A 24080-nucleotide genomic window follows, 5' to 3' on the forward strand; every position below is an offset into this window, starting at 1 on the left:
CTAGGTCACCTTCCCAGGACTGGGGCCGGCGCGCCGAAGCCCAGCTTCCGCGAAGGTCAAGACGGTCACCTGAGCGAGAGGCATGCGCGGCGGTGCAGCCTCTCGGTGGACGCAGGGCCGGGGACCCCAGTGTGCACTTAGCCCCGGGGTCTCTTCTAGCCCTCCACTTTTTTTTTCTTCTCTCCGTCCAGTCCGGAGGGGTTTTTTATCTTGAAATGTAATTTCCTTCCTAGTCTGCTTTTCCCCACTCGCATCCAAACGGCCACAGTGGAAAAGGGCATGTATGTATCTGCACCAGACTGGGCAGGCGGGGCGCCGGGACGGCGGCGCGGCCCCGGTCCCCCACCCAGGTCCCCGGGCGTTTCCGCGACCGCCCGGTGGACTCTGAGCGTAGCTGCTAGCGCGCGCCAGCCCTGGCACTCGCTGGATCGGAATTCTTCACTTTGCGGAACCAGCAAAAAATTCCGGTGGCTCTTACCTTACGAGGGGGTGGAAGGGGGTGGAATTTGCCTGCTGTATTTTTTGTTTTTTGGGTTTTTTTGGCTTAGAAAGAACCGAAACGGCCGAGCCGCGCAGCCCGGTCTCCCGCAGCCTCCAGGGCGACGCGGCTGGCTTCGCGTAACACCTGTTACTCTCCCGGGAGTCGGGGATGCGCGCGGGAGTCGGGGATTCGGGCGCGCGGCGCCCTCGGGCCCCGCGGGAAGGGTCTGCCTGGCTGCCCGGCGGTTTGGGGAGGACGCGTTTCTCCTGGAAGTGTTCACTGTTCATTCTTCCATAGGCAGAACGCTTCTGAGTGTCCTTTAAGTTTCTTCGGTCGCCTTTTTGGAGTCATTAAAGTGACTTTCCTGTTACAAGAAAATGTGTTAGTTTGAACAGAAGCCATCGGAGCGCCGGGCACCGGGCGGCGGGAGGAAAACGCCAAAGATCTGTTCTTTTGGGTCTTCGTTAAATCAGGACACAGGCTTTAGGATGTTCACTAGCCCTCTTCTGAAATCAACTTTCTACTTCACTTCCTTCTTTTCTCCAGCCGATGGCTGGACGGGACACACTACCCGTACCAATGAAAATACCTGAGCCTGACAACGGAAAAGGAGCAGGTTGAGGAGGAGCCTACTGATTATTGATCATATCTGTTAAGTGTTCTCCTTACTCAATACTGGAGGGCACTTCTGTTAATGTAAATCCAATAGGCGCCCAGCCACTGTTTCTTCTTCGTGAAATATTTAGTCAAAGATTTAAATCACAAACACACAACCTGAACGGGTGCTGTCACTCACCCCTGGGTTCAGGTGTTGCAACACCTGTAGAAAGCTGTTTCTTGACGATTCTTTTCCTCCGCTTTGAGTTTCCTTAGTGATGTCTCCGAAGGAGAAGACTGGGACTGAACACTTGTTACTCCAAACCTTTCAGGAATAAACAGGCTGGCTCATAATTAAGTGAGCTCTCCATTCTGATAGCCCTCATAAAGCTTGCAACTTAGTTACATGTCAAAATGTTATCACAATACAATTTAAGCATAACCGAAATCAGGAGCTGTAAATCCAAAAGCAGAGGGAGAACCACCGCCAAAATTCACCCCACTACTGCGCACTCTATGAAATGAAGAGTTTCCTTTGTTCTCAGGTGAAGACACACCAGTCCACACCGCAAAGAATGGAAACTAAAAGAATATTAGCAGGGCAGCGAACACCAGGAAGGGTGCCAAGATCATGATGCTCATTACTAGTAGTTCAACATTTTAGAATATAAAACATTTGCCTCTGCCCTTTAGGAAGGAAAATGATCAAGAAAGAAATTTATATTGGTCATGAAGCCTGCTATTAGTGGACCTGTGCAACCACAAGCATACTTAAATTCTCTAAGAATTCTTCTATATGTTATTTTAAAATTAGCTTAATTACATATTAATTTATATATTAATTTTAGTATTTTATGCATAATAATTCATATATACAGGAAAGAATATCTGCCTGATTATTATCTAATTTGAAAGATATATTCATAAAAACATTTTAAAGCATGGCTCAAGGAGGAGACTAAGAAATGGTAAAATATTGGTTTTTCTCATAAAATTTCTTTATAAGTTAACCATGCACCCCTTTTATAAAAGAGCTTCAGAGTTAGGTACAGTAAGCACAATTAATATTTTATGAATGCTTTGATCAACATGTGGGCCTGTGTCTCAATTGATTTTATTTTACAACTTTTAATATTAGTGCTTACAGCTATAGAAATTCACAGTGCTAATTCTTGAATAACCTGTTTTCTTTTTAAATGCTAGTAGCCTTTCTTTATAAAGATATAAGACACAGGTTGGTTAAATATTAAACTTGTCTATTTATACAGATAGTCTATAAAAGGACTTTTTTAATCTTGATTTTAATTTTTGTGACATTTAAAATACAGTTATTTGAGCAAACTAATTTATAACCAAGTGTCTATTGCTCCCAAACGTAGTAGAAACATGTGGGTTTATATGTCAGACTTCTCCATTTAATTGCTACTAAATTATCAACATGTATCATATCACACAAGCTCTCTGCACTCTAAGAAGATACTTTATTCCTTGTCTGGCATATTAAAACTGGAGTCCAGCTGCCAGGCACTAATTCATACCTTCCCAAGCCCACCAAATCTCTCACTAGAGTTTTAAGCATTTCTTTCTCAAAGCCTCCTTTCATGTTTCTCATCTCCAATCCATCATAGCTTTGTTGTCTCCTAGAACTGATGTATTTTATCTGTGTATATGAATGTGTTACACTAAACCTCTTCAAAATTTTACACACATAAAATTTGCATTGACAATTTTACTTTAAACAGTCTGATATCTGAAGTCATGCTTCTCTTACTACTTATAATCTTTAGCAGAGGCCAGCACACTAGAGGCACTCAATGTTTGCTCCCCTACCTGTCACCTCATGCCACCTGCTTACAAACTTCTGTTAGCACTGATGTTAACAAATCTTGACTAAAGAGAAGCATGCATTCTTACAGTATTATTATAGTCAGGCCTATTTCTTAAAAGGGCATTACAATTTCAATAAGAACAATTTTGTTATAAAGTCATTACTGAATGGGACAGCCTTGAAAATAGACTGCAGTTGATAAAACCAACTCCTTCAGCCCTAATACCCCTAAAATTGCAGTTTTGATTAAATTATTGTATGAACTCAAATAAATTAACTATAAAACAACCCACATTTCAGTATTGCTTTGTGTTATAAAACAACTAAAAACCAGTTGTTATTCTTCACTAAAACAATGCCAAAATGGTGCTTAATTTTCAATTAGGGAATGTTTTTGAGAACCGGCCAATTGTTAAACCATTAATATTCCAAATAAATCTCCTTAAGTATCCATCCATACCTTCTGAAAGGGGGATTCAGCGATCCAAGTAGAAATTTTCATTAATCAAAAGCAAAACATTAATTCCTCATGAAAATAAGCTCTGCTTAATGGCTGTGAGTATCTAGCCCCTGGGGCTTCCCTGGTGGCTCAGACAGTAAAGCATCTGCCTGCAACTGAAGAGACCTGGGTTCAATCCCTGGGTCAGGGAATGCCAACCCACTCCAGTATTCTTGCCTGGAGAATTCCATGGACAGAGGTGCCTGGTGGGCTACAGTCCACGGGGTCGCAAAGAGTTGGACACGACTGAGCGACTAACACTTTCACTGCTTTCATCTAGCCCCTAGGAGACTGGTGTTAAGAGGCCTGCTGAGCTTAAACAATCAGTACTAAGTTTCTGTGATAATCCAATGAGCTTAACTACATTTTGAAGATACTGCCATTTTGAAAATATTGAGTCACTTCAGAAACCCACTGAAATTCACAGAATGCTGAGGCAGTCTTCACTTCTCAAAAGCACCCAAATTAAAATACAGCCCTGAGATCTAGTTTAAACGATCAACATTTTCAATCAGCTTTCAGAGGTCACATGTATCAGTTTCCTTTGAGAGTCAAATAGAAAACTGAATAAGAGAATTATATACATTTTTATATAATTATATAAATAAAAGACCTAAACAAAAGGAACAGTTCTCAAAGAGAGCCAAAGTCAATTTAAAGCATTTAAGTAGAAAGTGACCGTGGAGGCACTGGGGATAAATAAGACAAGCTGCTGCTGCTGAGTCACTTCAGTCGTGTCCGACTCTGTGCGACCTCATAGACGGCAGCCCACCAGGCTCCGCCGTCCCTGGGATTCTCCAGGCAAAAACACTGGAGTGGGTTGCCATTCCCTTCTCCAATGCATGACAGTGAAAAGTGAAAGTGAAGTCACTCAGTCGTGTCCGACTCTGTGCGACCCCATGGACTCCAGCCTACCAGGCTCCTCCGTCCGTGGGATTTTCCAGGCAAGAGTACTGGAGTGGGGTGCCATGGCCGTCTCTGAAATGAGACAAGCCAGGGAATGGCCTAAATGTCCTGACCCTATGACCACCTTACATACTAACAAGCAGAGAGTTTCATAAACGGTTGTCACAATTCCTAATAAGTGGGCCCCCAGGGAGGCGCAGCTTGGGTCCACACAAATGACTGTGTTGTTAAGGTCATTTGAAATAAGCAGGTCATCATCTGTGGCTTGGGAATCCTTTCCTTGCAAACATTATTTTAATAGCCACATTTTGCAATGAGACTTGACCTTTATATGAGGGGACACGGTGCAGTTATGAGAAAAAGTAAAATTGTTGATTCCAAGATTTGTCTCAAAAATAAGAATCAAAATGGCTCATTTAATCCAGAGAATTTATTCCTTTCTGTTCATCTCAAAACAAAAACACAGCAGAACACAAAAACCTGTGGCTCCCGGCCTAGGGCTCCGGTGTGCGGATCCAGGGCCGGGCTGGCGGGCCTCTAAGGGCGGGCAGCGGAGGCCGGGGCCGTTCCCGCCGGCCAGCAGCTCGGGCCGTGACTGGCCAAGACTGCGTTCTCCTGAGCTCCTCTCAGAAGAGCAGCCGAAGGGAAAAGGAGACGGAGAGAAAGGCTGGTGCAGTGCCAAGGGCACTGCGCACATCAGACACACAGACGGTTGTTTCCGGGTCTGGGTCTCAAGATACAGATGGCCCTTTCCCAGACAAAGGCAGCCCTCCTCACACACGCGCCATCTCGGGTCTGGAAAAGCTGCACGTTGTGAACTATCACTGAAGTGAAGGGAAGTCACTCAGTCATGTCCAACTCTTTGCAACCCCATGGAGTGTAGCCCACCAGGTTCCTCTGTCCATGGGATTGTCCAGGCAAGCATACTGGAGTGGGTTTCCATTCCTTCTCCAGGGGATCTTTCCGACCCCAGGGATCGAACCCAGGTCTCCCGCATGGTAGGCAGACGCTTTACCGTCTGAGCCACCGACTTCGCATATTAAATCTTTTGAAAGGACCCTTATCACACACAAAAAAAGGACTCACAGAAGCCAGAAAGTAAGCAGCCTTGTTTCTTCAGCCACAGTTGTCTGTGTGACCTGACGGGGAGCCAGAGACCTGCGCTTGAAGGAAGAGAAAGCTGAGACAGTGTATCTCCCGAAACCTCTGGACACTTTCACCTTGTGTGGTTGAGATGCAGGGGTTAATAACTTTGCTTTATCGTCTGTACTAATTCACATCATCAACAAGAGCAATGGCGCAGTGGCCTTTCCTCCCCAAGGAGCTCTTTGGCAGGATGTCCTTTGTTTCAGACAGAGGAGAGGAAAATACTATGAGCCAGAGCCTGGAGGCCCCAAGTTCAAACCTGCCCCTTTGCGGATCCTCGGTGTCCGGTTAGATTTCTGCCATCTGCTGGTGTGTGTGAAGGGCTTCCCCGGTGGCCAGGGGTAAAGAATCCATGCACCGTGCAGGAGCTGCAAGAGACGCAGGTTCAGTCCCTGGGTTGGAAAGATCCCCGGGAGAAGGAAATGGCAACCCACTCCAGTATTCTAGTCTGGAGAATCCCATGGACAGAGGAGCCTGGCAGGCTACAGCCCATGGGGTTGCAAAGAGCTGGACATGACTGAAACGACTTAGCACGCACGTATGGTATATGTGAAAATTCCCTTCTCCTCCTCCCTCTAGGACTCTACTCTGGCAGAGATTTTCACAGAATGTTTCCAGAAATCTCCACCCAGGGGTCTTGAGCCCCTGGTGCAGTATTCCACACTCTGCCTGTGTGCTATGCAGTTGCTCAGTCGTGTCCGATTCTTTGAGACCCCATGGACTGTAGCCCTCCAGGCTCGTCTGTCCATGGGATTCTCCATGCAGAAGCACTGGGGTGGGTTGCCATTCCCTTCTCCAGGGGATCTCCCCAACCCGGGAATCCAACCAGGAGCTCCTGCATTGCAGGAGGATTTTTTACCAGCTGAGCTACCAGGGAAGCCCCACACTCTGCCTACTGGTGTTCAAGTAATCCTACGTAAGAACACATGCCCCATTCAAATAACCCATCATCACTTCTATCACTAACCAAACCCAACTATGCAGCCTATCAAGCCTCGCTGAAAAAAGAGACCAAAAAGCCACATATGTTCCTAGCTGGAATTGCCCATAATAAATACCTAGTGTTCTTTTCTTCAGCTTGCTGTGCCCTGACAGCTTCTGGCTGAGGGACATGACTCTGGCCAACCAGGCAGACACCGTCTTTGCAGAAGACCACACCAAGGCTAAGTGGCCGTAAGTAATCTGCTGGCTTTGCTTTCCACATCACACTGGTCCTTTCTAGAGGCCCAGCTGTCCCCAAGAAAGTCCAGGACAGTGCACCTGTCATTGACGGGGAAGAAGGGCACATCTGTTGCAGTCGTGCCACCCGGCAGGGGGCCAGGACACTGCTCTGCTGCGCTGGGAGGCTCATGGGGCCTCAGCCACGGAGAGCTTCGGATGAGCACGCCCTGGGCACTCTCTGTGTCGACTCTGTTGTCTTCTCCTTCCAAAGGGAGGGAGGGTGGGCCTCTGGTCCCAACATGGGCCTCTTAATCCGAAGACGGAGTAGAGGTGGACGTATATGGCGTCCAGTACACGCCTTAACCTGAGTCACCAGGAAATGCGTTTGAGTGAAATACAGAAAACATAGGGTGGCTTCAAGGCAGGTATACCACAGTGACCACTCAGCTGCTGTTTTCCCATCCATAGCATAAAGGGGCACTTACCACTTACCACAGGGGCACTGAGAAAAATTACAGAACATAATTAACTCAGAGTCAACTCATTGACAACAAAAGTTTAGAAATGTTAATGTGCATTCTGAAAAATTCTCCTACTTGGTTTGAAAAAGTGGAATTGAACATTAAAACCAAGTTTAAAATGACTGTGACTTTTATCTGGTAATTTTACATAACTGCAAATAAGTCGAGATACAGTCACCTTGATGTAAACCTGTGTGTTCCCTGTGGGAGCCTTATTCCTCGGTTCTGGAGTTAACTAGAAGCAGTGGCGATATTTCTAGGGAAGCTGTCGAGGTCAGAACTGGTAGAGAGGACTTACAAGCCCTGGGCTCTTAGAATGCCCCAAATCTCCAGCACACGCTTTACGTGAGGAACAAGAATGGGGATAAATGTAAAACAAACTGAGAAGTTACAGTGGGGTGGGGCCCCGCTCGTTGAATTGGGGTAGGGTCACCCTGGATGAAGGAGACCTTCCCGGGCTCTCTGTTGACCATGTTCCTCTACCTTCTTGCTAACCGCTGGAGTCTTAACAGGTGGACACTATGCCCATGGCCTGCCTTTTACACTGTTGTTAAGTCACGAACTCATGTCCAACTCTTTGCGACCCCATGGACTGGGGGGGCCAGGCTTCCCTGTCCTTCACCATCTCCCGGAGCTTGCTCAAACTCATGTCCATAGAGTCAGTGATGCCATCCAACTTCCTCATCCTCTGCCACCTTCCTCCCCTCCTGCCCTCAGTCTTTCTCAGCATCAGGGTCTTTTCCAATGAGTCGGCTCTTCACATCAGGTGGCCAGAGTGTTGGAGCTTCAGCTTCAGCATCAGTCCTTCCAACAAATATTCAGAGTTGATATCCTTTAGGCTTAACTAGTTGGATCTCCTTGCTGTCCAAGGGACCCTCCAAGAGTCTTCCCCAACACCGCAGTTCGAAAGCATCAATCCTTCCACGCTCAGCCTTCTTTATGGTCCAACGTGCATGACTACCAGAAAAACCATAGCTCTGACTACATGGACCTTTGTTGGCAAAGTGATGTCTCTGCTTTCTAACGTGCTGTTTAGGCTTGTCACAGCTTTTCTTTCAAGGAGCAAGCGTCTTTCACTTTCACGGCTGCAGTCAGCATCGGCAGCGGTTTTGGAGCCCAACCAAAGACAGCCTGCCACTTTCACACTGCCGTACTCTGGTGAACAGATGGGTTTCATAGGTTTTCAACGCACCACTGTTAAATCTCCCTGAAGAAGAAGATCACCGTCTTTTGAAGAACAAATAGTAAATGAGGACTCCCCTGGTGGCACAGTGGATAAGAATCCAACCTGCCAGTGCAGGGGACATGGGTTCCATTCCCTGTCCGGGAAGATCCCACATGCCCTGAAGCAAGAAAGCCTGTACGCCACAACTACTGAACCGGTACTCCAGACCCCGTGGGCTGCAGCTTCCAAAGCCCACTCGCCTAGAGCCCAGGCTCTGCAACAAGAGAAGCCACCATGGTGAGGAGCCTCCTGCAACTAGAGAAAGCCCTTGCACAGCAACGAAGACCCACGGCAATCAAAGATAAAAATAAAAAGTAAATGCTCTTTGCTTATAAATTCCCAGGGTCTCTCTGTTTTTCTGAATATCAGCCCATGAGGAGCTATAGTGAAACACTCTTCTGATCTTTTTAAACTATTTTAATTAAATTTTCCTAACCCTCTTTTCCCGAGACTGGTAGATTTGGTAGTGTTATGTTTTCAGGATCCAATGAGCCTGATACCCTGGAGTGACCACAGAGGACACGTAACCGCTGAAGAGCATAGGTTGGCAACAGCTACTGGTGCCCCCTGAACTTGAGGACTGAGAGCGCACCATTCACACAGCCCCTGAGAGCCAAGTCAGGCCAGGAGGAGAGAGCAGATTGCTGGCTCTGCGCCCTTCGTGCCGACTATTTCCTGTGTCTCTCCATGAATGTGTTATTATGGCTGCTCTCAAACACTCAGTTAATTTACTCTCATCACTGCTCATAACAGCTCTCCGAGGTGACTTTTATGGGCTAGGAATTAGGCCCATTTTGTAGATTTTGCACGTGGATTATAGACCTGATGAAAGGCAGCTACAGAAGGCAAATTAGGGCCTTTGATTTCCCTTTTAGATATATAATGTGTGCTTTATTCTCCAAAGCAGGATGTCTGCATTCGGTATTTCCAAATTTTTGCGTTTATTATAGTTAGATCATTTTAAAGAGGGCTCAGTTAATATGCTCCTCTGATATAAAAGCAAGCTTAAGCATGAAATAGCCCAATTTTCTACAGCTGGGTTTTTAAGTATACATGCTATGAAAATCTATCCATTTGTTTTCAGTCAAATCTTATTTCTTAAGTAACCATAAAATACAGGTGAAGTCTGATTTCATGTTTTGAACTCTGATTTAAAGAAGTTCAGGGTAAATAAGTTTTCAGGAGATCAATGCAAGGAGGTTAGGGTTAGGGCTAGGGTTAGGGTTACGGTTAGGGTTGGATCTGTAATCTAACTTAAAATATCCCTTTATTGATCTGTTTGTTTGTCTGTTTTTGGTCAGACCTCAGCTTTTGGAATCAGAATTCCCTGACTGAGGATCAGATCTTGCCCTGGGCAGTAAAACTGTCCTAACTACTTGACTGCCAGAGAATTCCCTAGAATATCCATTTGAATCCTGCATTTAGAACCTGATTCAAACTATAAAAAAGAAGATTTCTACAAAGTTTATCAGAAAATCATTAATTGCATAAAGGTATACATTACCCGTCTATCTCTCCTGGGTCACTGTCCAAAGCAAGGGCTTTTAACTTGACCAAAGCCTTTTAACAAAACTCCAGCAATTCACTGTGACCACTGGAGTCTCCAGTCTGTACTGGATGTAAGAGCTTCCTTTCCCGTTCCCTTTACAGAGGATTAAAATAAGATAAGAGCGGTGGGCTGACACTGATCAAGGCGGTTAAACTTGGAACTAAACACACTTAGCGTGTCCCAGAACTGTCATTTCTGGGTGGATTTATCTAGAATACAGTTACTGAGCACAGTATAACTCTGAAGAAGCTATAATTAGTGGGGGAAAAAATCTAATTTTTCAAATCTTTCATTTAGCTTAGAAAATCACATTTCACTTTTTAAAACATTAAAAGGTAGAAGAATTACCATCACAATTTCTTGACACTGTGACGGTGTTGCTAGTACAGGCCAGACAGGCACGGTTTGTGAAGTCTGCTTGGTAGGGCAAATCTTAATGGGAAAGTAAAAGTGCAGATTCACAATCACAAAATACAGATGGAAGGTTCTGTAATAATAGAAAAATCCAAAATCCTGCCTCTAAAAAGCCCAAATCAGTGGCAATACATGAGCTCTGAGTGGCAAAGAATTTAAAGAGGGTCAAAAAATCATGGTCTATCTGTTGAATAAGTAGTCACCAGGCACAGCACAGCTCTGACGAAAATAACTTCATCAGTAGATGAAGGAGATGAAGCAAGGGGCTAGGACGTACACCCTTACAGGAGAACATAACTCAAGATCCCATACTGTGGGCAGACTCCCCAGAGTGCATTTACATGGAATTCAATTTACAAAAGCCAAACCTACTTTGAAGCACACTATTTCAAAACAAGAAACGCAGAGCAGTTAAACGTTTTTCATTGTTTTCTTTCCACACCATAGCAGGTTTGGCTTCACTAGACCAACGAACTGAATAGCTTCTTTCTCAAGTTTGAAAGACAACGGCTAATACTCAGGTCCGCAAACAGTAGGAGTTACTATAATGTGGCAGCAAGAGGACCCCCCAGAGATCCCGAGATCCCACCCACAACTCAAGCCTCTTCAGTCACTTCCTGTTTCAAAGAATCGGTTCCAATATTGTAGTTTCTCTTATTTTATATGCTATTAGTTCCAGCTGTTCTGGATTACCTCTTTGCACTTGCACTTATTGTCTCCTCTAGTTTTTTTTGTGATGTGGACTCAGCTCCTTTATTTTCAGGCTTTCTTCTCTCATGTTGAAGTCATTTCCTTCCATGCATTTTCCCTGAGTTGTGCTTTCAGGGATCCCATGGTCTTCAAAATAAAATATTCCCCCTTTCACATGTTTCTAGATTTCTAACTTCAGTTTTAACATCCTCTTTGACAGACGGGTTACACAGAAGTGTGCTTGTCAATTTCCAAGTAGCAAAGAATGTTTTCAGCCACATTATTATCGTTTTTTAAATTTTTTGACTATAGTAAAAGAATGTGGCCTGTAAAATCTCTGATTTTACATTTAAAGTGTTCTTTGCATCCATGTGTATGCTCAACTTTTATAAAGATCTAGTGGGGAAGAAGAATCTGAGCTGGGCAGACTCGTGTCTTTGTTGGAGAGACAAACTGGCCAAGTTCAAACTGCTTACACCTCCTTCCAAGTGTGTGTCTCTGAACAAAACACAGAACTGCTTTGAGCTTCATTTTCCGTCGTCAAAGTGGGAACAGTAATAGTATTCATGTCCTAATGTTACAGTGAGAATTATGGAGGGCTATGTGTGTAAAACGTCTCACGTGGTGCCTGGCATGTCATACACACACAACAGACAGGAATCCTATTAAGAAAAAAGGAAAAGAAAGACACTGGTCTCTGGAGTCAGAAGAGCCTGATTTTGAAGCCTGGATCTGCCACACCCTGGCAGCTCTTTCAAATCATTTTAGACGTAACTATGAGGATTAACTGTGAGGATTCAGAGAGAAAATGCATGCCTGGCACAGGGCCAGCGCCCCACAACTGGGACCTACTATTTTTCTTAGGGTCATAAAATGAGGCAACTCAGGCTGAACCGTGTTTTTAGCAAACGAGCTTTTAGCATAACTGATGATCCTTGAAGGCCTTCCCAGCCCAAAGAAAACCAGTGATCTTGTCACGAAAGGACAGAAGCCACCAGGCCTCAAAGCATCTGCCACAGAAAAGTGCGGCTGCTCTGAACATTGTCACACCAGCTTCCAAGGCCAATCAGGGGACTTGTCGTGTGTTTTGTGGGCTTCTCCCCAGCCCAGTGCTCAAAGCTCGGGGACGTGTGGTTCCATTCTGTCTCTTCCTTATTCCCTCACCTCTCAGCCTCCCCTCTGAGCCTTGGCATATTCTCCATCCAGGTGCCCACAGTCCATACCCGCCCACCGCAGCCAGGGCCTTTTCTTCTGGGAAAACTGAGCAAAATTGTCAAGCTTGAGTTTTTAGAGTAAGTCATCGTGGTGATAAGAAGAGAGGTGAAGATATTAAGAGAATTTGATATTAGAAAAATCAACAGTTTTCTGTACTTCTGTCTGCCCTAAAACTATAGCTATATTTTTAATATGAATTTGCTATTCTGAAAATAAGCAACTCTTTTTATATGCTTTTGAAACGCTATGATTTAAGTATCTGCTTTGTTTGCTTGTTTTTGTTTGAAAAGACATGTATTAAGCAAAAGGTGCAAACCCCAGAACTTCACATCTCATGACAGCAAAGCGTAAATAAAATTAGACTACATGCTGGCTAGTCACTAGCAGGGCTATCCATGCCTGGGTCTAAAGTCAGGGTTTATTTTTATTTGATAAGACTAAAGTATAGTATTCTGTAAGTATTTTCTGCATATTGAGAAGGGGAAAGAAGTCTTTCAATATTTTTTAGTTCAAATTTTTTCTAGAATGATTTACATTCTATATTTAGTTAAAATAAGACCATTTTAAAAATCAAATGAAGGAATGCGCTCAGGGCGCTCGTGTGTGTGGATGCCCCAGAGGAGACGTGCAAGTGGAAAAGCACTCCCATCTCTCCCCAGATGGCCTCAGTCAGGCCAAGAAGGAAACCTGGCAACTCTGGCCTAGGGGTCTGGGGGCAGCTGACCACCAGCTCTTGCACCACACTAGGAAATCACTCATGTGCTCCATCAACAAACACTAACTGGGTGTCCGCCACCCGCCAGGTATTATTCTAGAAACGTGGGATACATGAGTGAACCAAGCAGATAAAAACCCCTGCCCTTAAGAAGCACATACTCCAGGTTGGAGAACAGAAAGCCATAAATGGCATAAATAAGTAGGCTGGACTGTGGTAGCTGTGGTGGGTACGAGGGGGTCGAGCACTGGCAGGCTTTCAGCAGCAGGTGGGTGGGGCTCACTGAGAAGCTGAGATGTGAGTCAAGACTTGGCAGAGGCGAGGGTGAGCCTGTGGGCGTGGGGAGAATACTATTCCAGGGGGAAATAGTTCACGGGCCCCACAGCCAAAGGAGCCAGGCGGTCAGTGTGCCAGGAGAAGACTCGAGGTGGGCAGGGGCAGGAGTGGCCAGGAGGCAGCAAGGGCATGGCCATCAGTTCCTGCAAGCTGTTTAGGCCACTGGCCTTGGTCTTCCTTCTTCATGAAATGGGGAAACTTTGGTGGACTTACATGATCTGACTTTTGCTTTTAAAAAATATTATCTACATTTCATGTATATTTTTTCTCCTGAATTGCTCTGGAAGGATGGAGGTGCCAGGAGCCTGGCAAAGTGGCGATCCACAGCTGTGCCCCCTTTCCTGTGTCAGGACAGGTCTGTAAGCTCAGGAGTGGGTGGAATAGTGAAAGTGAAAGTCACTCAGTCGTGTTCGACTCTCTGTGACCCCTGGGACTTCAGTCCATGGAATTCTCCAGGCCAGAATAGTGGGGTGGGTAGAGTGGGTAGCCTTTCCCTTCTCCAGGGGATCTTCCCAACCCAGGGATTGAACCCAGGTCTCCCGCATTGCAGGCAGATTCTTTACCAGCTGAGCCACCAGGGAAGCCCAAGAGTACTGGAGTGGGTAGCCTATCCCCTCTCCAGTGGATCTTCCCAACCCAGGGATCAAACCGGGGTCTCCTACATTGCAGGCGGATTCTTTACCAGCTGAGTAGATGGAAGCTGACCTTCAAAGAGCCCTGAAGGTGAATGGGGGAGGGGCCTCAAGAGCCATCTCCTCCCACAGGACAGGTACTAACTTATTCCCAAGAAATGAAACTGTTCTGATAATGATTTTCAAAAGAAAATTACCAGATCTTTCTTAAGTTATCTGCATTCTTCCTTCTGTGGTTCACTTTGTACATCCGTTTGCCTCCCCACAGTGCCCACGTGTGGTCCGCACAGTGCAGGGAAGGCGTCCTTTAGACGAGATGAACACTGACGCTCACAGACGCTGGTACTGCTCTTCCTGTCTGTCTCTTTCTCACCTTCAAGTAACCCCAACACTTTTGGTTCTGCTTCTATGCAGAACACTTCCCCAGTATCCCTTCCTTGTTGTTAAACCTTATATTTAGACCTTGCTCTTCGGTATTTCCAGAAAATGTTTCTGTATTATCTCTTACTAAGCAATAACGTTTTGGGATTTCTTTTTTTAAAATTTAAACTGTAAGGGCAAAAGCACAAATCCTCACAGCAATTTTACTTGTATTCCAAAATACAGTTAGTAAAAATGGCCTCCATCCCCTATTCTGCTTGCCTTGCAGAAACAGTTTGTCTTACGCCACTCACTCTATTCCAGGCCCCAGCCCCGGCCGTGTCCTTTGCCGAATGAGTCTCAAAGCCTCTCTCCACTGTACTGGATCACAGCCCTCATCCGCCCACACTCAGCTTCTCCCTCCTTCTTTCTCCCTTTGTGCTAACAGGTTTTGCACATTAGCTCTTACCAAAAAATAAAAAAAAATTCTCTTTGAATGACAAATTAGCATGCACATTCCTATTCACACGTGGTGGAAATTCTATCCTAGCAACAGCCACCAAATTAATTGTCATCCACAAGGATCGGGTCTGTTTTCTTCTAGAAGAGATTTAAAACCATTAGCCAGACTTTTCCAGATTCTTTTATGTTAAGGAGTTCATTAGGAGATAAAAGCAGGGAAACAAATCCCATTGAAATGATCTGTTTGGAACTTCTGAATTTTTCCAAGTGTATTTTGATAACATTCTGTATGAAAAACATTTGAAGTATGGAACATGTGGTCACTTCAGGTAACTGTGGTCTGGGGCGTTCGGATACAACACCCTGTATCAGTTAGCTCAGCTGTACTTTGAACAACCTCATCAGGAAGGGAGAACAAAATGTGAAGGGATAAGAAAAGAGAGGTGGGTGAGATAATGCAGCTCTATTTAAAAACTAATTTAGGCAGATAAGTCTCAGCCCAAATAACCTGATCTTTAAAAACAGGGGGAGGGAAGGAGGAGGCTTCAAAGTTGGTAAGGAAAAGAGGTGAAGCGCCTCCCAGAGTCCTCCTAACAAACCTGGAGACGGGTACGGGGTCAGGAAGGCTGCCTGGCAGGGGCAGGCTGGATTCTGATGCAGCTCTTGCCTCTCCCAGGCTGGAGGGGCTGCCTCCTCCTCCTTCTGTCAAAAACCCTCCAGAGATGCTCTCCACGTGAAGCTGGGCTCCGGAAGCTGTCCCAGTACAGGAATGCCAAGGAAATACTTCACAGTCTCCTTAGGTATAAGGCTATTCTGCTTCACTTTGGAAAAATATATGTAATACAGCTGGACCTATGAAATTGCTGGTACTCAACTGGTTTTGCTCTGTAGAAATGGTATTTTACATGGTTGAGTTCAACCCTCTTTCACTTTAAAGACACAGGGTAACAGGATTTCGTGAGTCTAGTTTAAAGACACAAAAAGAAAAGTTTGGGAAGTAGCATTCTGGAATGGTCTTCATCTTACAGTCACCATGGATACTGTTAGATACTACTGGGTAACTACTGTGGGTAGTGTTAAGTGTTAGGTACCCCATTGGGTGCTAAGTCACGTCAGTCATGTCTGACTCTGTGAGACCCCATAGATGGCAGCCCACCAGGTTCCGCTGTCCCTGGGATTCTCCAGGCAAGAACACTGGAGTGGGTTGCTATTTCTTCTCCAGTGCATGCAAGTGAAAAGTGAGAGTGAAGTCGCTCAGTTGTGTCCGACTCTTAGCGACCCCATGGACTGCAGCCCACCAGGCTCCTCCATCCATGGGATTTTCCAGGCACGAGTACTGGAGTGTGTCACCAGTGCCTTCTCCATTGGGTAGTGGGATAGAAACAAATAATTTTGGATCTTGTTCCTTGGTTTTTCTCCTAAGGAGTACAACACCTAACTGGAAAAAATGAAAAAACTCTACCATGAAGTTTCTTCTTTAAGGTATAGGGAGTAATACGTTCATTCAGATGACCATTATATCTACTACTGTGGGCAAGAATCCCTTAGAAGAAATGCAGATGCCGTCATAGTCAACAAAAGAGTCTGAAATCCAATACTTGGGTGCAATCTCAAAAACAGCAGAATGATCTCTGTTCACTTCCAAGGCAACCATTCAATATCACAGTAATTCAAGTCTATGCCCCAACAACTAACACCGAAAAAGCTGAAGTTGAATGGTTCTATGAAGACCTACAAGAGCTTCTAGAACTAACACTGGGAAAGATGTCCTTTTCATCATCAGGGACTGCAATGCAAAAGTAAGAAGGCAAGAGACACCTGGAGTAACAGGCAAGCTTGGCCTTGAGTACAAAATGAAGCAGGGCAAAGGCTAATAGAGTTTTGCCAAAAGAATGCACTGGTCATAGCAAACACCCTCTTCCAACAACACAAGAGAAGACTCTACCCACGGACATCACCAGATGGCCGATACCAGAATCAGATTCATTATATTCTTTGCAGCCAAAGATGGAGAAGCTCTATACAGTCAGCAAAAACAAGATCAGGAGCTGACTACGGCTCAGATCATGAACTCCTGATTGCCAAATTCAGACTTAAATTGATGAAAGTAGAGAAAACCACTAGCTTGTTTGGGTATGACCTAAATCAAATTTCTTACAATCATACAGTGGAGATGACAAATAGATTCAAGGGATTAGGTCTAAAAAACAGAATGCCTGAAGAACTGTGGACGAAGGTTCGTGACATCGTACAGGAGGCAGTAATCAAGACTATCCCCAAGAAAAAGAAACGCAAAGAAGCAAAATACAAATAGCTGAGAAAAGAAGAGAAGCAAAAGGCAAAGGAGAAAAGGAAACACACACCCATCTGAATGCAAAATGCCAGAGAGCAGCAAAGAGAGAGAACAAAGCCTTCCTAAGTGAACAAGGCAAAGAAATTGAGGCAAATGATAGAATGGGCTAGACTAGAGATCTCTTTGAGAAAATCGGAGATACCAAGGGAATATTTCATGCAAAGATGGGCACAATAAAACACAGAAATGGTATGGACCTAACAGAAGCAGAAGCTATTAAGAAGAGGTGGCAAGAATACATAGAAAAACTATACAAAAAAGATCTCAGTAACCCAGATAACCACGATGGTGTGATCACTCACCTAGAGTCAGACATTTTGGAGTGTGAAGTCAAGTGGGCCTTAGGAAGCATCACTATGAACAAAGCTAGTGGAGGTGATGGAATTCCAGTTGAGCTATTTCAAATCCTAAAAGATGATGCTGTGAAAGTGCTGCACTCAGTACGCCAGCAAAGTTGGAAAATTTAGCAGTGGCCACAGGACTGGAAAAGGTCAGTTTTCATTCCAATCCCAAAGAAGGACAATGCCAAAGAATGTTCAAACTACCACACAATTGCACTTATTTCACATGCTAGCAAAGTAATGCTCAAAATTCTCCATGCTAGGCTTCAACAGTGCGTGAACCGAGAACTTCCAAATGTACAAGTTGGATTTAGAAAAAGTAGAGGAACCAGAGATCAAATTGCCAACATCTGTTGAATCAGAGAAAAAGCAAGAGAATTCCAGAAAAACATCTACTTCTGCTTCATTGACTCTGCTAAAGCCTTTGACTATGTGATCACAACAAACTGCAGGAAATTCTTCAAGAGATGGGAATACTAGATCACCTTATTTGCCTCCTGAGAAACCTGTATGCAGGTCAAGAAGCAACAGTTAGAACCAGACGTGGAACAACATATTTTTTCCAAACTGGGAAATGAGTAGGTCAAGGCTGTACGTTATCACCCTGTTTATTTAACTTATATGCAGAATACATTATGCGAAATGCCGGGCTGGATGTAGCACAAGAGCGCACGCATGTGTGTGTGTCCATGTGCACCTGTGTATGTGTGTGCATGTGTGTGCATGTGTGTGTGTCCATGTGCACCTGTGTATGTGTGTGCATGTGTGTGCATGTGTGTGTCCGTGTGCACCTTTGTATGTGTGTGCACATGTGTGCGTGTGTGTCCGTGTGCACCTGTGTGTGTGCATGTGTGCTCATGCATGTATGTGTGTGCATGTATGTGTGCGTGTGCGTGTGTGCGTGTGTTTCCCATAAAGTGGTGGTCGACTGTCTGCAGGATCTCTAAGGAGTGGCCTGCTTGCCCCAGAGCTCCTGGTTCAGACCCAGCCTGGGCTGAGCACGCACATTTCTAGTAAGTCCCCAGCTGGGCCAGCACAAGACTACTATTTCCTTAAAACGATATAGGAGGCTATGGTTATTTCAGATCCTTCTCTCTTTTGTCTAAAAAGAACAAACTGTAGACAGGAGATAGTCACCATATCAGTGCTTTGAAATTCACGTGTTGTTTACTCAGAATCGGATCTGAGCTGAATCACCTTATAAAATGGTGTGGTCTTTGCAGAGTTGTGGCAACTAAGCTTTACGGTCCAGTTTTACAAGGGCACTGGCCACCGCTGCTTGCTTTGCCCTAACAGAGCCCCTAGAGGAACTGAGAAGCTTAGAGAAGTGCATCAAGATCTTAAACCAACTTGGTGATGCCTCCATTTGTGCTCATGATAAGGAGTCTCACTTTTCTGAAAGCATTTATCGTCGTTCAAAGAGTGTACAATCACTCAGAGAACAGTGGGTGTCATTCTGGAAAACCTATTTCCCACGGCCACGATGAACTGGCTCTAGGTTGTCCTTGATCTAGCTTTTGACATGCTGATTCTCTACCAATCTATGAAAGCAGACAAACTGATCTCAACGTGGCATTTACCATCACGTGGGAACATGAAGGTCAGCAGCTGCAGTCCGGAACCTGGTGGTGGCAGCCGCCACCACCGCCTCTGGAGGGCCGCACGCGGCCCGCAGGTCTGGGCTGGTGTCCTCCGATCCACCCTGTGGACACCTACGTTTTCCCCGCGTCAGCTCTCGTGGTGAAGTCGGCTGCTTGCCTCTCTGGTCCCTCCTCATTCCTCAGCCCCCCACTCCCCACCTCCCTCCGCCAACAACGTACAGCTTGGGCAGAGGCCAGCTCTGTGTGGATCACTGTCTCTGACACTTAGCCCAGCTCCTGGCACTTAGTACATATTCACTAAAACACCTGCTGAACGGACGGCTGACAGGAAGCAAGGAAGACCGGAGATACAGATGATGACTCAGCGTGGGGAGTTTTCTCAAGGGGACTGATTATCTGTACTCCGGGAGGACAGCGCAGAGCAGACGCCAGGAGATGGTGAAGGACCGGGGCGCCTGGCATGCTGCTGTCCACAGGGTCACAGAGCGGGACACGACTGAGGGCCTGAACAACGAGAATCAGAGTACCGACGCAGACCTCGGGGGACCGGTGGACGGATGCAGCGAGAACAGAAAGAACGTGGTTTAGGACGCGCTGAAGACCCCCCTGGGGGCATCACCAACACAGACCTCCAGGAAATGGCACAGCCAACAGGCATCCTGAAGGAAAAGTCAGACAAGCACCGAAAAACAACAAAGGGTGTGTAAGTAACCACACGCACACACAGCGCCCACTAAGGCCTTCTGAAGCGGCTGTGCAGCCACACTTGTCTGATGGGGCGCACTCCTACCATCCCATGAGGAGCCCTGCAGACCCTGAGACGGGGCGCATTTGGAGCCTCCGCTTGCAAGACTCGTGGGTCTCTCCTGTCGGGCTTGGTGCCTCATGACTGAGGACTAGAAACGCTTCCAGGAGTCTGACTCTTCTTGAAAGTCTGCCGCCTCTTGTCTTTGCCGCCATGCCGGCTTCAGGAGACCTCTTATCTTTGGGCGACCATGTGTGCTGTTGCTTGGGGAGGAGCCGAGGCCACCCTCCCGGCGTCAGGCTTACTGGTTCTGTTTTAAACACCAGAGTGAGACTGGAATTCCTGCAGTGCCAGCATTTAAAATAACACACAGGGACCTCCCTGGTGGCCCAGTGGCTAGGACTCTGCACTCCCAGTGCAGGGGCCCAGGTTCGATCCCTGGTCGGGGACCTGGATTCCCTACGCTGCAACTAAAACCAGGCGCAGCCAAATAAATAAATCATCTTTTTTGTAAAAAATAAATAAAACAATGCATAAAGAAGACAGAGTACGACAACGTCTAAAGGTCTCTAATATACGTTCGCAGTAGGAAGAAAAGCAGCCTTTTTTCCAATCAAATCATAAGTTGTATTTGTGTCTGTCCTTCGGTTTCTGTCATGTCTGGGTATAGAAAGCCCTTAGAGACGCTGTGGATGCTGGCCATTCAGACGTGGGCACAGTGTCGTCACCTCGTTTGGTGGCTCTCATGGGCCTGAGCCTGCTCGAAGGACAGGACATGAGCTCCTGCCTAGATGCTCTGGAGACCACCCTCTCCATTAGATCCTATTAGATGCGCCTTGGGAAGGCTTTGGAAACCGCACAATAGTCTGCTGTTGAGGAGAGCGACAGGAACAACACGCGAACAGAAACAATAGCTCCTTAAATGACTTCTAAATTTCTGTCTATTCAAAGTTTTAGCAAAAAGCAACTCAGAGCGTGGCTGTTCCCCACCACCCACTTTTCTTTCAGTCTGCCCCCACATGCGCCCACACCCATCCTCCAGCGGCTTTAAGGCACCCGCCTGCCGTGCCAGCTCCCACGATGCCCACGGGCAGGCCGCTGCCCGAGTCAAGCACGCTTTTTGTGGGGAGACTGTATTTCCACACCAATCATTCATGAAGATGTCTTAACTACAGAATCGCCAAGCAGAGGGAATCTGAGGTGGTTCTTTAGCTTAAACTTGAGCATTACTACCTTGTATTTAACTCTCAATGGACGTGAGTTTGAGCAAACTCCAGCGGGTGGTGAAGGACAGGGAAGCCTGGCATGCTGCAGAGTATGGGGCCGCAAAGAGTCAGACACGACTTCGCGACTGAACAACAGCGAGAACGGAAGAACTGGAAAATCAAGGCGTTCGTAAGTAAAAGATTTCACCGAGCGGGTCAACCGTAACTGTCACCGACCAGCTTAACTTCCCCACTAGTTCCATTAGCAGGATGCACGATTTCATTGGTGCTCATTGGTTTGGGAGTGGTGAGGGGCCAACTTTAAAATGATCCTTTCTTGAAGTATAAACTGCAGAGACCCACCAACATTGTATTATGGATTAGGCTTTGCCTGTCTAAGTCATTTCTTTATACTGTATCTCACAGCGCGTCCATGAAATATTGTTACTGGCTCCACATTCTAGACAGGCAGTTAGACACAGAGGCCGAGGCTCCCAGAGAGGAGCCTCATTATTTTTAAACAGATACTGTGCGGTACTCACTCTCTGCCAGACACTGTTTCACAAATATTCACTCCTTTAATAACTCAGCAGCCTCAGGGCGTGAGAATTAGGAGGCTGAGGGGGACAGAGGCAAGGAGCTCGCGGTGGTCACAGCTGGTTAGTGGCAGAGCTGAGATCTGAGCTGAGACTGGCCGGACTCCAAAGCCCCTGCCCTCAGGCACCATCCCAGGCCAGTGGGAGGGCCCCACAAATGTAGCCAGTTGGTGTGGTTCACCCAAGACTGAAAACAAACGTGCGCGCTAAGTCACTTCAGCCGTGTCTGACTGCAACTCCATGGACTGTCGCCCACCAGGCTCCTCTGTCCATGGGATTCTCCAGGCAGGAACACTGGAGTGGGTTGCCATTTCCTTCTCCAGGGGATCTTCCTGACCCAGGCACTGAACCTTTTCTCTTGCTTGGCAGGCAGATTCTTTATCACTGAGCCACCTGGGAAGTCAAAGCCATTAACTTGAGATGTCCAGTTTTCTTTCACGGTACTCGTTTAATGTTCCAACTACCTGGTTTTTGTTGCAGAATCCCTGTGTGTGCTGGCTCCTCCCTTGCCTATTCGGGGCAGTCCCTCAGACTTATCTGAGAGGCTGTCTTCCAGGCTTAGGCCCTCAGTTTTGTTGCCAATAGCACGTAGTTCTCAGCTTTCAGGTTGCGCGTTTTCTGTGGTCGACAGTTTCGGATCTGGCACGTGGTCTCCTCCCAACAAAAACAAACAGTCTCTGGCTGCTCAGGCGCTGTTCTTCTGGCACCTTTCTCCACAAGCCCTCACGCCCAACGTTGGTACAGATGCCACCATTCCAGCCCGCCCGCTTTCTGGTCTCCTGGCTGTGCCCTCCTCCATCCGTTTCCTTACGAAGCCAGAGTGAGCTCCAGAAACCTGGAATCCGATCTGGCCACCCTCTTGGTTCTCAGGGACAAGTCCGAGCTTGTTGGCAAACCTCGTAGGGTCTTCGTGGGGGTGTTCCAGCCGCATCTCCCACCACCTACAGATGCCTGAAGCTACAGTACAGCCTCGGGCTCCCCAGGTGCCCACCTGCTTCACCTCCCGGGCTGAGCACAAGCTCCTACTTGTCTCCTCCTCTCCTTCACCCCCATTCCTACCTGAGCAACTCCTAACGTGCCCTCAGGAGCCTCTCCCGAGCCTCCGAGTGTCCAACCAGAGCTCCAGCAGGGATGTCTTTCCTGCTTGAACTTCCCAAGGAGCCCCAGAGCTCCCAGCTATCATCCTGCTTCCCATGGCTATAAACTCTGAGCTGGTCCTGCTTACCATTCATCTTACACTTTTAAAACAAGCACTTCCTAAGCACTTACTGAATTAGTGAATTTTCATTATATCTTTTACACTTCTTGAATGTGCATCGGATGAAATTGATAAGCAGCCATCCCTTTTAGTACATACAATGAGTCATCCCTGGAACAGGGTCCCCTTCCATCAGTAATTTTACATTAAAAGATACGACTCTAAAAAGTATCTAATTAGTGGTGGGACTAACTCTCAAACAGACCGGCATAGTCTAGACCAGCATACTGCTCTGTTCACTAGACTCCACTAATGCAAGAGGGTAGGAAGGGGATGCGCTGTGACAGAGGGCTTCGACGCAGGAAGATGGAGGCTCATATCCAGCTCCAGCCCTGTATCTGCCAGCCTTTCCAGAGCAATGGTCATAAAGCCAGGCCTCACAGAGTTCTGTGAGACTGTGAAGGTGCCTGAGGCTGGCAGGGCACTTGCCAAGCTCTCCTTATATTAAGATCCACAGTTCTGGTGAAAGGGGTGTGGCAAAGGGTTTAGCTTGTATTTCAGGGTATAACTTCATAGCAGATTGCTGTGCTCTGAAGTGGTGAAGGCATTCCCACTTCTTCAGGGCATCTGTTAAGGAGGACAGTAGTGTGCTTAAGCCTTTGGAGTGCCCTCTTTGATGGCAGACATATTAAAAGGCAGAGACATTACTTTGCCAACAAAGGTCCATCTAGTCAAGGCTATGGTTTTTCCAGTACTCATGTATGGATGTGAGAGTTGGACTGTGAAGAAAGCTGAGCACCAAAGAATCGTTGCTTTTGAACTGTGGTGTTGGAGAAGACTCTTGAGAGTCCCTTGGACTGCAAGGAGATCCAACCAGTCCATTCTAAAGGAGATCAGTCCTGAATATTCATTGGAAGGACTGATGTGGAAGCTGAAGCTCCAATACATTGGCCATCTGATGGGAAGAGCTGACTCACTGGAAAAGACGCTGATGCTGGAAAAGACGCTGATGCTGGGAAAGACTGAGGGCAAGAGGAGAAGGGGACGACAGAGGATGAGATGGTTGGATGGCACCACTGACTCAATGGATGTGAGTTTGAGTAAACTCCAGGAATTGGCGATGGACGGGGAGGCCTGTTGTGCTGCAGTCCATGGGTCGAAAAGAGTCGGACACGACTGAATGACTGAACTAAACCTTTGGTGGTAACTGGGCATTACAAAGACTTCTGCTCTCACAGGCAGTGCCGAGTTAGGGCTTCTCGTTCACTGGCCCAGGAATCCTGTCTGTCCCTACCGGGCTCACT

The 24080-nt window shown here is 46.5% G+C and overlaps 1 non-coding gene across 1 annotated transcript; it reads left to right on the forward strand.

The window, feature by feature from the left end:
- The first annotated feature begins 20155 nt into the window (after positions 1-20155).
- Positions 20156-20227, forward strand: TRNAG-CCC (transfer RNA glycine (anticodon CCC)). Its single transcript has one exon. It is a non-coding gene; the product is annotated as a tRNA-Gly (tRNA).
- The last annotated feature ends 3853 nt before the right edge of the window (positions 20228-24080 follow it).

Source organism: Budorcas taxicolor, chromosome 9, assembly GCF_023091745.1.
Source record: "Budorcas taxicolor isolate Tak-1 chromosome 9, Takin1.1, whole genome shotgun sequence".
NCBI lineage: Eukaryota > Metazoa > Chordata > Mammalia > Artiodactyla > Bovidae > Budorcas > Budorcas taxicolor.